We start from the raw sequence: 12551 nt of genomic DNA on the forward strand, positions 1-12551 counted from the left end.
TGATAATTAAGAATGCTGTCTGAAGTGCCTGCCACAGCTCCTAGGTGCACAATGGACCTGTTGACTACACTTAAACACAGGTTTTCTGTGGCTCACATTTATACAGCATGCTGGCCTGACAGCTGCTGCTGCACCCCAGTCAAGTGTGTGGTGCTCCATCATTATTTTTGATGCCATGGGGCTTTTGCTGTGATGTGCATTGCACTTGTCCTGGTAAACTTGTTTATTATTCATAATCTTGAGTTTCCATGTTAGGTTCATTATAGCTTGTGGAGTTCTAGAAGCATCTTATTTGGTTCTGAGGCACTTTTAGACCTTTTCGATGGCAAACAGGGAACAGGGTTTTAGGGTTGGTGTGGGATATATTAATGCCGTCTTATTTCTTTCTGAAAAAGCAAAAGGCATTTCTGTTTTTAAAAGTAACTATGGTACAATTGGACAGTGGTTTGTTCTAGAATCAGAATTTAGGAACACTATATTGCATTATGCTATAATGAAAATGTTAGATATTATGAACAATTTCCTTAATTCATTCTGCTGTTAATAGTTAATGGGTAATTCCTAATATTGCATTCAACTCTGCAAAACCGTGTGTGATTAATGGCACACCGTGTGCTCAGTTTTCTGCACTTGGCCACATTCCTAGATGAGTGGTTTCATGATTTTGGATAATACCTCTTGCCACTAGCTTAGAAAGTAGGAGAGAATAAAAAAGGGCAGAAAGTTTTCTCTTTTGGGCAGTTCTCAGTTGAACGCCAATCTTGTCCATTGCTTCTTGGTCTATGCACACACACACACACACACACACACAAACGTGTGTGTGTGTGTGTGTGTGTGTGTGTGTGTGAAGTGCCTTTACTCACTGAGCCATCTCAAAATTCTAGATTACTTTTAAAATAATTCTGACACAATTTTTGTTATTGGTATTAAGAATTTAACTTGCATAATAGCTAATTTACATATACTGCACTACTCACAAAATAACTATGCCTACTAGGTGCATCTAACATGTGAGCAAAGTGAGTCACGTAAAGACACTATGGATCCCAAAGGCATATGGCCAGTGAATGGTGGCTCAATAAGTAGGACATGCTACTCTGAGAGTAAATCTTGTGCTTTTAAATACACTGCCGATCTGCTTTTAAATATTATTTATAATATAGATACATGCAGCTTATTATCATTGTAATCACTTAAATGCTGTTCAAAAACTCTTAGAACTTTTTCGTTCTTTTCTTTTCTTTTTTATCGACCTAAGATATGGGATAAATAGACCTTGAACTTTGGCAGAATAATTAATTGATAGTATTTATTTTAAAAGTTATTTCAACTGTATGCTGAATATTAAGTCATCTTTCCCCACAATAAGATAATTTTGCTAATTAAAGCAAAAACATCTTAGGAAGTGGCAAATTCTTAAACTTAATCATGTCTTCCTCATGGTAGAATGTCCCTGCCTAGATAATTGTACTAACGGCACAATGACTTCCTACCAACTCTGAGTTCTTTGGCCCATACTCAGCAGCCACCTCATATATTTCATTGCTCTTCTGTCCTCTATTCCTCAGCCACGGCAATTCACATTTTGCATATACATGTTAAATATATTTATTATTACACTTGTTTGATGTTCTTGGACTCACACTAGAAATAACTTTCCCATACCTTTGTGTTAACTGGATGCGATTATAGTACCTTAAAATCTTTGTCTCCTATTCATTCATTCTAGTTTTTTTTTTTCTCTACTAACTTAATATGTTGTACATTACTGTGCCAATATTTTTCCAAGGCACTCATCTCTGAAACTGAACCCCATTTTAAACTGAGAAATGCATTAACAACCCAAAGTAAGTAAAAACCTAATTAGGAAAAGAGTAAAACCAAATTTAATCCAGCTGGTATTTACTAATAACTGTTTATAAGGAGCAGGCGAGAGTAAGTGCCAAGGAAGTTCTATTTGTGGAAAGATAAATGATCAGGGGCTGAGGCTGAGGGATGGAGTAACAGAGCTCTGTGAAGAGATATTAGTCATGGAGACCATCAGATGTTCCTGGAAGTGGGAATATGGCGGGTTATGTGACTAATGACGTTAAGAGATTATATTCTATGTTAAGAGAATGCAAAAGATTAGAAATGTCTTCCATGCAAATACCCTCTGAAAAGGGCTGTGATAGTGGATTGCTGAAGGAGAGATGGCGCGATGAAGGCTGTGGACGGCAGTGGATGGCAGTGGATGGCAGCGGACGGCAGCGGACGGCAGTGGACGGCAGTGGCGTGAATGGCATTGTTCACTGGAGTGGGAGAAAGTGTATGGTTCAGAATACTGATCAGGGGCCGGGGCTGTGCTTGATGACAGGAGACCCTGGACTAGTGGGATGTGGGTTCCTGAGAAGTGGGTCCAATCAGACAACACAGTGCAGTGGTTCTCAACCTGTGGGTCACGACCCCTCTCAAGGTCACATATCAGATATTTATATTACGATTCATAACAGTAGCAAAATTACAGTTGTCAAGTAGTAGTGAAATAATTTGTGATTGGGGGTCACCATGACATGAAGAAATGTATTAAAGGTTTGCAGCATTAGGAAGGTTGAGAAACCTTTGCTTTGTTGAGAAGCTCAGATGATGTATGCCAAATGATGCTTCACGAATCATATGCTTTCCTAGGCATCTGTGTGAGTCATGCAAACAAATGGTATTAGGTCTTACTAGTCAAAGAAAAAAGAAAAGAAAAAAAAAAACCAAACCGTAATTTTCAGGTTTACAGAATTGGATATTGGAGGTAGAGGGCCCCTTTATTTACAAGTACTTGTAGGAAGAATTGTATTCGTTAAGGGTGGTTGATAATTATTGTCACCTCAGAAGCTGCCATACTTCATCAATACTTTATAATTAAACATTATTTGCAAACCTAGGGAATTTTTATCACATTAAAAGTTTCAAAACAAGTATCCTTTTTAATTTTCTATACTAGTTCTACCATAGATCATTTTTCCTCCTTAATTGGTATGAAAAACTTAGTACTTAGATACGGCATCTTAATCTTAGCTTGGAAATTGTAAAGTCAATAGACTAGCAGTTTGCATCCTTTGTCCAAAGTATCTGAGAAAATATTGAAATGTAATTTGTAAGAGTTTTCTAGGGCTGACTGCAGGCTCTCAGCAGAAAAGTTTGTTAAGTTACTACAAAAGGAGAAACATTTCTCTTCATCGATTAGCAAATACCAATTCCATTATAAATATATATGCATGTTGACCTTTTAGCTTGTTTTCCGGAATACAAATTCAGAAGAGTGCTCATGCAGCTCCACATGCTGTGATAGTATTTTGGGGCACTGGAACACAAATGGGGACATCAATCTACCCTCTCTTCATTTGAGAGTCACTATATGGAGCCTAATTGCTGATTTCTCCATGGTACCCATGCAGAGCTTATGCTAGTCAGCAGGCCTGGGGTTTAAAGATTTCTCCATAGTGAAGTTCCACAGCTTAAATGAGGAGGTTAGAATCTTGGACAAAATAAAGCAAATATTGAGTGGTTTATAATGCCTTCCCCCTTTACTTGGAAAACAAATATATGTACATTGTTAGACTACAGGGTCATTGAAACAGGCTTGCACAATATAACTGCTAAGCTAGGAAGCCAACAATAAAACCAAACTCAAATTATTTTTTCCATAGACAGAAAAGATTAATTTTCATCTGTGCAGTTTTAAGGTCTTATCTATCTATCTATCTATCTATCTATCTATCTATCTCAGGGAAAAGCATGAGTGCAGTCCCCCACTACCACAAATTACATAGTCGAGTTTCCCACATTTGGGGAAATTGCAGGTGTCAGGACATCCAGAGTGCAATGGATAAGCCTCACCCTGAGAATACCATGTTTGTGATCATGGTATCTCTCCTGCCAGGTAAGTATTTGAAAGCCTCTTTTAAATATGATGCTGCCAATCAAAACACAGATTGGGAGACTAAGTAGTAGAGCATTTGATTTAGAAAGGAATTTTCGTATCTTGAACCAAATTTTACTCAAGATGTCCAGTGGTCAACACAATAGTTGCCCCCATGATCTGACATGCCAGAATTGTAAACAGTGCTTTGTACCAGTCAGTGTCTTCTGTGAGTGCTGAAGCATAACCCAGGAAATCAATTCAGAGTAGAACGATTTTGGCTCATGGTCTCATGGTTTCAGACCTTGTTCACTTGACCCCATAGCTTTTGGACCTTGTGTGAGGCAGTCCACCTTGGAGGGGGACTTACAGCTGAACAAAGGGGTACATTTCTTGGAGAAGGCTGGAATGAGAAAGTAGTAGTTGTAGCTGTAAAATCTTTTTCAGGACATATACCTAGGATCTAGCCTTCTTCAACTGGGTCTCACCTCCCACATGCTCCCCCATCTCTCAGTGGTGCCACAATAAGATAACCAAACAAACCTTGAATGCACAGGCCCTTAGAGAACATGTGAAGTACAAACCATAATAATCTTAGACTTTGTATATATGAATTACAACTTTTGACCCATTGAAAACAAGATTTTATTTCTCTAACTGTCACAACAGAAACAGATCCTTTAGAAGTTAAATGTAAATTCAGATATACTCTACACTCAGTGTAAAGTTGAGGAAGTTCAATAATTCAGAGAAAAATAATTACGTTTCCTTCTCATCAGTAAGTTCATGGCTGAGATCTGTGTCACAAGAGACATTTTTAAGAGAAAAGCATACATACAAGTTTATCTAATGTTTTTGTGATATGGAAGGCTTCAAAATAACCGAAGGAATGGAGAAGCCTGTGTGTGCTTATGTCACTTGATAAAGGTGACAGTTGTGAAGAGGTAGATGGACAAAGGCAGATTGAGTATTGATAGTACAGTGAGGGGACATTAGCAAGGCCTGAATGTTTAAATTCTTTTCTGTATCCCTGTGTCTTTAAGACAGGATCATTCTTCTCTCCATGTAAATCAGATATCTCTCATATAAGAGCCTTAGGGGTAATGCCAGTTTGGACTACTTCAGGGCAGAGAATGCTTTCTGAGTTTTATGGCCTGTGTTGGGAATATGGGTGTTGGGAGGGAGTGAATAGCCTTCTTTATTTGATTTTCTTACATACTAAGGTGACATTTTGATGTAGCATGTTCTGAACCTCATCATTAACCTCTCTGTGTCCTAATTTATTTGTCTAGAATGTGTGGACATTGTGTAATGTATTTCTTAGGTTCATTATAGAGATTAAACCTGTTAATTATGTGAATAGACAGCTATATATAAAGCCACTAAAACATCTTCATGTGTAGTATTATAGTTTATTATTGCAACACCACTATGATTCTATTATTTATTTCATAAATGTCTAAGAACTTTATAGTTTTAATATTGCTTTATTTTACTCACTAAAGATAGCAGAGAATAAAAGACAAACAAAAATTCTTGCTTTCTTTTTGACAGAGATTATCCAAAGTGTGTGATAGGATGCTATCAAGACAAGCAAAGCATGAAAAGATGATAGAGCTAAGGGTTTTCTATGTATGTATGTATGTATGTATGTATGTATGTATGTATGTATTTATTTATATTTATTTATTTATTTGAGATAGCCTTGCTATTTATTTATTTATTTATTTATTTATTTATTTATTTATTTATTTATTTAAGATAGCCTTGCTATGTAGTCCAAGCTAACCTTCAACTGGTGATCTTGTGATAGCTTTATAAGTGCTGGGATTAAAGGCCTGTGCCTAAACACATGGCTTGTTATTTCTATTTTTCAAATTATGGAGGTCAGTGCAAACCTACATGAGATGTGAATATTTGACAAAGATAGTGCATAAGATACTGAAGGAAAACTTCATGTGGATATCTTGGAGAAGAACATTCCTGACAACAGGGAAACATTGATGTGAGATACTCAGAAAGTCAGGAGGTAGGGAAGTGAGTTTATAGAAAAAGATGTAAGGGAATTATAGAGCCGTGAATGTATATAGAGCACTGTATGAACACTGGGTCTTAAACTGAATGAGGTGGAAGGTATTGAAGGATTTTGAACAGAAAAGTGAATTTATTTGACCTGTAAGTTTTCCTAGACTGTCTGTTGTGGCAGTGTTGAGAATTTACAAAAGTAAGAAGACTACCTTGGAAGTTGTTGCAGTCACCTAGACATGGCATAATGATGGCGCAGACTAGAGTCGTGTAGGAAGGAGAGAGAGAGCGCGAGAGCGGGAGCGAGAGCATTTGAATTGGAAGTGATAGGTAGGACTGAATGGGATACCAACAAGGTGATTTTGAAGAGAGAGAACTGATGATTTCTAGAGAGTGAGCCATGTGCTTTCTCAATCAATGAGAGGTTGATAAGCACAAGAGGAATTACCAGTGAGACAAAAGTGTTTGTTGCATGATATGGTAGAGGTAGATGCAGAATTTTAGAAATGACACTAAGGGGTAATGATCAATTGTATCAAATACTGCTGACAAGTTAGACAGGAAGGAAACTGAAGATCATGTGGACTTAGTAATGATGAAACCACAGTGATAGAAAGAAGAGTTTTAGCTGGGTAGTGGAGGCCGGAAGAAGCACTTGTAAATATAACCTTAATAATACAAAGAAGGGCACATCATCTGGAACCTGAAGGTCTACTGCAAGGTAGAGAAGTGACACTTACCTCAGATCATGAACAGCTAATTAATAGTAATGTAGGAGGAGAAAGGAAAACATGTAGGTCTGCTGTGGATATTGCTCTGTTTAAATAAAATGCTGTTTGGCCAGTGGCCAGGCAGGAAGTATAGGCAGGAGAAGAGAGAAGAGAATTCTGGGAGGTGGAAGGCTTGGGCAGAGAGACGCTGCCAGCCGCAGCCGTGACAAGGAAGATGTAAGGTGGTAAGCCACGAGCAATGTGGCAACTTACAGCCTAACAGAAATGGGTTAATTTAAGATATAAGAACTAGATACCAAGAAGCCTGCCACGACCATACAGTTTATAAATAATATAAGCATCTGGGTGATTATTTTATACGTGGGTTGTGGGACCTGGAGAGAAGCTCTCCGACTACATAGGTCTAGTGTTAAACCTTGCACATTCAAGTTCCACTGTATGAGGCTTGCTCTTGGCTTTTGATGGTGGAGGGAACTCTCTCCCAGTTCATTGCCCTATAATTAGTATTACATCAAAGATGATGTTTAAAAATAATGTAAAGATAAAAGCTATTTCTTTGAATGGAACATTAAAACAGTGAAGTAGTGCTTTCATAGTGATATATAGAATAGTCAAAAGATATAAGGTCCAAAAGCTAAATGAAATGTTTAAAAGAGGGTTTGGATTGGTTTCTCATATGTTCTTATTTGACTCACAGCACAGGTTTAGTCCTTTTCCGTTATTATTAAATCTACTTCCAGAATTTAGAAATTTAATGAATAAAGCAGTGACTTTTATGACATCATCGATGTGAGGGTACAAATCACTGAAAGGGGAAAGAATGAAACACAGTATTCCACCATTTAATTATGCAACTGCAACTACAAAATAATCAGACTAAATTTTTAGAATAAACTAGTGTCACTATTTTATCACTAGTGATCTTGCCTTGTAAATTCATTTTACAGAAGAATCAGGTCTTTAGTAGCTCTTAATATAGGAGGAATAACCCGCCCCAATGAAGCTGCCAAACAACTGTAGCAAAGGCACTTCAATGTGAGCCTGCTTTCAGGCTATGCTAAGACTGACACAATGGCATTGTTTTAACTCTTTCTGTCTTGAACTTCTCACCTCAGACAAATCATCTGGGATGGTTTTATGATGAGTGGGGTAGACTATTACTTATGCATTAAAGATTAAGTCTACTTCCTCGCATCTCATCATTATAATTTAAATCTTTTAGTCCATAATGCTCTGGTCTTTGGGAATCCATTTATGTTTAAAATGCTATTACTTGTGGCAAGGGTCATTCATTTGACCATTATCTGTGAATATCTTATTAGTCAACTACACTACATTAATTATCAGGCAGTTTTACTATCTCAGAAGAGAAAATATTTAACCAGGATTACACCAGGAAATTGGAGTTCATACATGGGGAAATGTATGAACAAGGATCTCTGGATTAATAGGGAGATGGTAGGCTTCTTTTGGCAACAAGAGAGAATTGTATAGATGGAATGATCCTTAGAGGCAAAATGCTTTAATGGCCTCACTTTGTAGGTAACAAATCCCTAAACTACACTACAGAGTTTTAATGCCCAGACTAGAGCCCTTCTCATTGCAAGATTGCTAGAATTCTTTACTGTCTTTTTTTTGACAATTCTTCTTCCATGTTTTGGATCCTGAAGCCAAAAAAATTTCTTTTCCTTTATTTGTGCTATTAATTTCTTTAACTCCTGTAGAGTTTCTTGGATATATGGCACCTTGAACAGCTCTTGCACCTCTGTTCCCTCCCAACTTTTTGTGAGGCTCCTAATCTGCAACTTTCACTTCACTATCTACTCATAAGGAAATCAATTATTGAAAGACTTACAAATTTAGAGAAGAGAATGGAAAGACAAATTGCACAATCAAGCTTAAGACAATGCCAGGTGTCAGTGTTACAGATTCGGCCAGCAGGAAGAAAATGCACAAGTGGCACTTCCAGCAATCTTCAGCAACGATTAACTCAGTATGGGTCATCTTCAATTCCCTTGTCTCCAATAAAACTCAAAACATTCTTTGTTCTGCTTTCCTTCCTGACTAGGTTCTGACAGAATAGGTTTCTGAGTAGATTTGGGAATATGGATGGGAAACAGTGAATAGATGGCAGTAAGTGCTATATGGAAAAAAAGATCAGGTGTAATTTTAGAAGCCATGCATGGAGCTAATGTATTATTTGAAGCTGGTGGCTGTACTCATGATCACAGAATCCTATGGAAATTTGAATTTCCTGAAGGATCCTATTAATCTGCAAACTTAAATTGTTGCTCCAGGTCTACTAAATAGCAGTTGTTGATTCTACAGCAAACCACCACTCATCAAACCAGGTTTCACAGTCTTGCTTCCTCTACTGTGCTAAACAAAACAGAAACAAGTATACCGAGAATCTTTTGAAGGTATGTGGAATTTGAAGCTATTGATGGGATTTGTCAATGAGTTAGTCAATAGGTCATTTCTCTGGAGAATCTGTAGCAAGACAGATATTGAACTATGCATCCCCATCTGGTCTTTACCTTGAAGTCCAGTTTAAAATCAGTCTGATCAAATAAAAAAAAAGGTGTTTGTGTCTTACTTCTATTTTATATAGTATATTAGCCTATGTGGAGAAGGCAAGAGGAGAATCCAAGTGTAGGTATAAATATTTTCATATGCTTACAAATTACTTGCATCTAGTTATTTCTTTTCTTTTTCTTTCTTTCTTTCTTTCTTTCTTTCTTTCTTTCTTTCTTTCTTTCTTTCTTACCTCCCTCCCTCCTTCCCTCCCTCCCTCCTGCCCTCCCTCCCTCCCTCCTTTCCTTCTTTTCCTTCTTTTAAAGGTTAAAACCCTTGTTTTAGGATCGAAACTCTTTTGTTTTTTAATGTATTAAATTTAGAAAGAATTAATCACTTCTTTCCTCTCTCTTCCCTCCAACCCTTCCTAATTACTCTTTTTTGAATGCCCACCTCCTCATGTCACCCTTCAAGTTGATGGTTTCTTTTTCTTTGGATATATTTCACACACACACACACACACACACACACACACACGTGCATGTATGTTTATGAACAAATATATGTAAATAGTAACTGCTGCCTCTGTTTTTGTTGTTTGTGTGTACATGGTTTCAAGGCTGACCATTCTGTATTGTACAACCAATAGCTCATCCCTGGGAGAAGCCAGGAGTCAATACTTGTCTCTAGTACTTTGTCTAAATTATTCCCCTTCCCCACTAACTTGTCTATTATTAGATGGGGCCATTGTTACAGTCTTATTGTTCAGCCATTTCTAGAAGAGACTGTTTCTCAGCAGGCTTCCTGGTATTCTGTGTTGGTAGCATAGCACGAAGGTCCTTGTGCCCACAGATCACCAGTGAAACCAGGAATGTTAAGCACACAGGATGGTCTTTCCAATTGAAAAGATGTTACAAACAAACAAACAAACAAACAAACAAATCAAGCAAAACATTCTTCTACCCAGAAAGCTGGGGTTTAGACGTGATTAGTAGCCTGGTGATCTGTGTTGTCTGTTGGGCCAGGCCATATCAAGGTCCTATGACCAGGACCAGTGGTGGCTAGTAATTCAAATGACCCTTACAGACAGGAACTCCCCAAGTTCCCACAACCAGGAGAGGGGATGCCTAATAGTCTAAATAATCCTTACATTATCTGTATAGGCAGAGGCTCCTTCCAGCTCCCACAGCCAGGACTGCAGGTGGCTAATATGACTGAGACTAGGCCAGAGACTTTCCTTGGCCCTTAAGCTAGTACAGGTATTCTATCTCTAGAACCCATCTTCTTGGAAGAAATGCCATGTACTCCACGTCGAGTTTCAATGTAATTATGCTTCCTTGTGTACTGGGGATTGTATTATACCAGAAAACTTTTTTTTCAAATATCACTCTTTAGATTTGTTTGACATAAACTGCCTGAGATCAGACTCTTTTGAAGTCTTAGTTCAGGTGAATGCAGGCAACCTGAGCCAAGGTTTTAATTCTTTTCATGATTTGCTTTTTTCCTGGATACCTGCAGAGCCTCCCTCAGTTCTGACTCTGAACGTTTTCCTGTCCTATCTTCTGGGACGTTCCCTGAGCCATAGAGGCAAGAGCTGTGATGCAGATGTTTCCATTAGGTTGGACTTCCTGTGATCTGTGGTCCAGCTGTGGTTTTCTATGGTGCTCTCCATTTGCTGTAAAGAGCAACTTTGAAGAGGGCTGGCAGTTACAATGATCTGTGGGTGTAAGGATAAGATTTAGAATGTAGTAAGCAATTATGTTGGGCTAGCAAAGTGTCAGGAGAAGCTGTGACTTCACTAGCCCTGAGAAACTGGTTCGGTTTCTAGTATATGTCACAATTCCTCTTGTTGAGTGGAGCTTAAGTCCACTCAGAGAGCCGTTGATTGCCATCGGCATGTGAGGGCCATTTCTTGCAACTTTATGCATATCCTGCCATGCTGGTAATTTTAGTGTGTCAAAGGTGGTATTGTTGTCTTAGAGTGTAATTGCTCCCCTCCCTTGGCAACTTGTATAGCATTTTCTGGACCCATGAAAACTAGACCATAAGAAAGAGGCTTTTAGGTTAGATACACCTCAAATCATCCAAGTCTTGTGTCCTAAGTGTGGGGTGTCTCCAGCAATTGCTCCCACCCCCTCCAACCCTTGAGAAGCAATCATGGACTACATCAAATATATGTTGCTTTGGGAGTCACTGGAACTACCCTAACCTACCCTTTTAAAAGAAGTTTCTCATGTCTGGTTCTGGGGTTTTTGTTACTCTGTTGTTCTTGTGAGCATTGTCAGTCCCAGTGGCTTAACTTACCTATCTGTCATCTATCTATCTGTCTGTCTGTCTATCTATCTATCATCTATCTATCTATCTATCTATCTATCTATCTATCTATCTATCTATCTGTCTATCTGTCTGTCTGTCTATCATACATATGTACACTTAAATTTATTGTGTATAATTTTAGGTAAACATAAAAGAATATGATTCCTTGATTCTTTATCAAACAACTTTGTTGTTATTAGTCTCTTTTCCTTCTGTATTGACCTCCCTCCTTCCTCCATAGTTGGAGCCCCCTACTTCTTGTTATTCCATTTCCTACTTCATATCACCTCTATCCTGCTATCCCTCCCCAAGGGTCCCTTTCTAATTTCCTGGGTTTTATGATTATTCCATGTTGTATATTCACATTTGAGGAGTTGGAGCTAGACATCATTTTGAAACCTGAAACACTAAGGCCACTTGAAGAAAACATAGTACCTAAGTACAAAAAATGATTTTCTGAACAGAACTCCATTACCCAAGGAATTAAGGCCAACAATCTACAACTGAGACCTCATAAAACCAAAAAGCTTCAGTACAGCTAAGAAAAAAAAAATCAATTGAGTGATGAAGAAACTCACAGAACAGGAAAGAATCTTTGCTAGCTATACTTGAGGAATATGCAAAGAACTCAAACCAAATAAACAGACATAAAACAACCAAAACACCAAATCTAATAATTAAGGAAACAAATGACCCAATTGAAAATGGGCCAAGTATCTAGAAGAAATAAAAACAGCTAAGAAATACCTCAAAAAAAGGTGTTCATCATCCTTAGCAATCAGAGAAACACAAATTAAATCAATTTGTTTTTTGAGATTTCATCTCACCCCAGTCAGAATAGCTAACCAATAGATAGACTGATAACACTGTGGAGAGAGAACATTCATTTATTGTTGGTGGGAATGCAGGACACAGCCACCTTGCAAACCAGTATGGAAATAAACCAACCAACCTCAAAAAACTAACACACACACACACACACACACACACACACACACACACGTCATATGACCCAGCTATACCATTCCTGATACTTGCTCAGTAATGCTTTTGGCTGCCCTATTTATAGTAAG

General features: G+C 38.0%; 1 non-coding gene across 1 annotated transcript; it reads right to left on the reverse strand.

Annotated features, from left to right (window-relative positions):
• Positions 1–3757: 3757 nt before the first annotated feature.
• On the reverse strand, positions 3758–3921 carry LOC118592657. Its single transcript, XR_004946121.1, has one exon. It is a non-coding gene; the product is annotated as a U1 spliceosomal RNA (small nuclear RNA).
• Positions 3922–12551: the final 8630 nt, after the last annotated feature.

This window comes from Onychomys torridus, chromosome 10 (genome assembly GCF_903995425.1).
Source record: "Onychomys torridus chromosome 10, mOncTor1.1, whole genome shotgun sequence".
Taxonomy (NCBI): Eukaryota; Metazoa; Chordata; class Mammalia; order Rodentia; family Cricetidae; genus Onychomys; species Onychomys torridus.